This window comes from Cariama cristata, unplaced genomic scaffold (assembly GCF_000690535.1).
Source record: "Cariama cristata isolate BGI_N322 unplaced genomic scaffold, ASM69053v1 scaffold34864, whole genome shotgun sequence".
Lineage (NCBI taxonomy): Eukaryota > Metazoa > Chordata > Aves > Cariamiformes > Cariamidae > Cariama > Cariama cristata.
This window is the reverse complement of record NW_009614230.1, coordinates 7,972-10,739: the sequence shown is the minus strand read 5'-3', so window position 1 is coordinate 10,739 and position 2,768 is coordinate 7,972.

The window sequence follows — 2,768 nt, the reverse complement described above, 5'->3', positions numbered from 1 at the left end:
ATACATATAGATGAGATCAGTCAAAATCCTGAGCTACATATCACCCTAAATCAGGAAATTGCTTTCTACCAGAGCACTGTGCGGAGCTCACCTCCTGATTTGTGCTGTCTCTGCAAAAGGGGAACCAGAGCATCTTTTATTTTACATTTTCATTTTTTATTTTTAAGGCCCCCATTTCGCCTCAGGCACGCTATAATTCACATGGCTGACAAAGAAATGTGAAAAGCCTTCACCACGTTACCAGTAAGCCTGGAGCCTCCATGAACTGGGAATTCAAATGCGTTTTGACCCTTGCTTGGACTGGAGGTTGTGGGATGAAAATAGGCCCAAATTAGAGTCAATCCTGAGAAAATTTTAATGGTCAAATACTGATTAATATAACAGTGCTTTGTAGTTTTAGGTCAAAAGCCATGAGAATAAGTAAAACATTTACCCCAAGTTAGCACCCCAGTTCTTTTCCATTAAAAAGTTTGCGGTGTTTTAACAAATCCTGACAACACTGGAGGAGGAACCGGCATGAGGAAAATACACTCTGGAGCAAGGGTGCTGAGCAGGGTACCAGGTATTTGTCTGAAAGTTGATTATAGTCCCTTTACCTCCGCCGCAAGACTGGCATCTGCCTTACTGGCAAGGCTTCCTCCCATGCATGTCTGTATTTTATATTACCGATGAAGGTATGATCAGGTAAAATGAGAGGTCACTTGCTGACGGGACATTCCACCACAACTTGTGAGGGATCTGGATGACGGCTACCACCCAAAAGACCAGGGTTGGCAACTGGCCTGCTAGCCCTACAGCTTAAACCCAAGGCTGACTGAAGGAGAAGTTAGAGCTATACAAATGATAACGATGTGGGAAAGGTGGTTCTTTTGCATCAGCTGTTCCCCAAAATAAAACCGCCAACATCACCTCTCTGCCTTGCACTGGATAACCCATGCAGAGGAAGATGGACCGGACTCGAGTGAAGGCTCTCACCAGCCTGGGCAGGCTCCGGGACCGTGTCAGAGTCCAGGCTGCGTGCCCGGAGGAAGTCTTCATTGCTCTGCTTGGCATAACGAAGAAATACAGACGTGATTTAAAACCCCCAAGGAATGATGCAGATGAAATTATATTGTTTATTTTTACCTTTGTTTTAATGAACTGATTCCCTCACTTCTGGTTTCTCTGATTTTCTGTTGGTGTGAATAGGGGAAGAGGCGCATTGGTGCGAAAAATACCCTTGGAGGACCACTAAAATTAAGTTGTAAATGAATTAAGGTGGCAGTCTTTGGAGTTGAAAACAAGATTATTCAGAAGTACTTGGGCTTACCCTAACCGCCCCTTCTGCTTTAGCACTGGAGGAAAACTGGTCCATTTGCGAAATGGGGAATACACAAACAATAAACGGGAATACACTTAAAAATAAGCTTAAGGTTTAAGGAAGATGTGTTAAAGGAAAGTTACTGCGGAGACACTTATCACGTTACTTCTCCAAACAGAGCTAAGACAAGGTTACTGCATGACCTGGCTCGTATAGCTTGGCAAGAAATCCAAAGAAGACTGGACATCCTCCTTCGAAGCCAGGGAGAAACCTCCTTTGAAGGGACGAGATATATATCCTTCTACCCTTCGAACACCTCTGTTCTTCACCAGAGCGGTCACTGCATCCCCTGGAAAGCTCGTTGGGGTTTCAGCCTGAAAAGACTCTGCCTCCTCCTTGAAATCTTTCTAGACAAGATTAAATCTAAGTAATTCCTCCAGTGGCAACTTCACAAATCACTTTGATAGACGGATATATAATCTGATGACCAATCATTTGAATCTATTGATTTATTGATTTGATCTTAATCATGATCTCACTGTGATCACTTCATCGGTCTGCCTTTAATTAGCTCAGTAAAAATAATGAATTAGTCTAGCAATAGCCTTGCTCAGGTGTGCCTTCATCTGCTCAACCGTTTTAATCATCTCCGCAGGGAATAAGCAAGGCAGGTTTACCCTACGGAATAGTCCCTGAGGTCACGCACCTGAGGGCAGCCGTCACTTTGGGTAGGGCACAAGCAGGCAGCTCAGCTCTGCCGCTCGACACCTCGCACACCCTGTGAATAAACTCGTCTCCAAGCATGTTCAGTCTCCAGCATCTGGAGATGATCCGAGGGCTGGAGCACCTCTGCTGTGAGGACAGGCTGAGAGAGTTGGGGTTGTTCGGCCTGGAGGAGAGAAGGCTCCGGGCAGACCTTAGAGCAGCCTTCCCATACCTGAAAGGGCTACAAGAAAGCTGGGGAGAGATTTTGTACAAGGGCCTGGAGTGATAGGACAAGGGGCAATGGCTTTAAACTGGAAGAGGGAAGATTTAGATGAGATATTAGCAAGAAATTCTTCCCGGTGAGGGTGGGGAGGCAGTGGCAGAGGTTGCCCAGAGAAGCTGTGGCTGCCCCATCCCTGGGAGTGTTCAAGGCCAGGTTGGATGGGGCTGTGAGCAACCTGGTCTGGTGGGAGGTGTCCACCAAGGGGAGGCCCACCAAGGGGAGTGGAAACAAGCCAATCTTTGAGGTCCCGTCCAACCAAACCATTCTGTGATTCTGTCATCTCCCAAAGACACCCTGTTGCACTGCTGAACGAGGGGTGCGGAGGGCTTCATCTCACGGGCAGTCAAATGTTTCGAGGACATCTTTCTCCATGCTGCACCACCAAGGAGGAGAGGACGGGGCATCCTGGGCCCCACACTGGATGCTTTGTCCTCCCTTAGCCTTCACTCGCGAGCATGCAGAGCTCGAACTCTTTTAAAG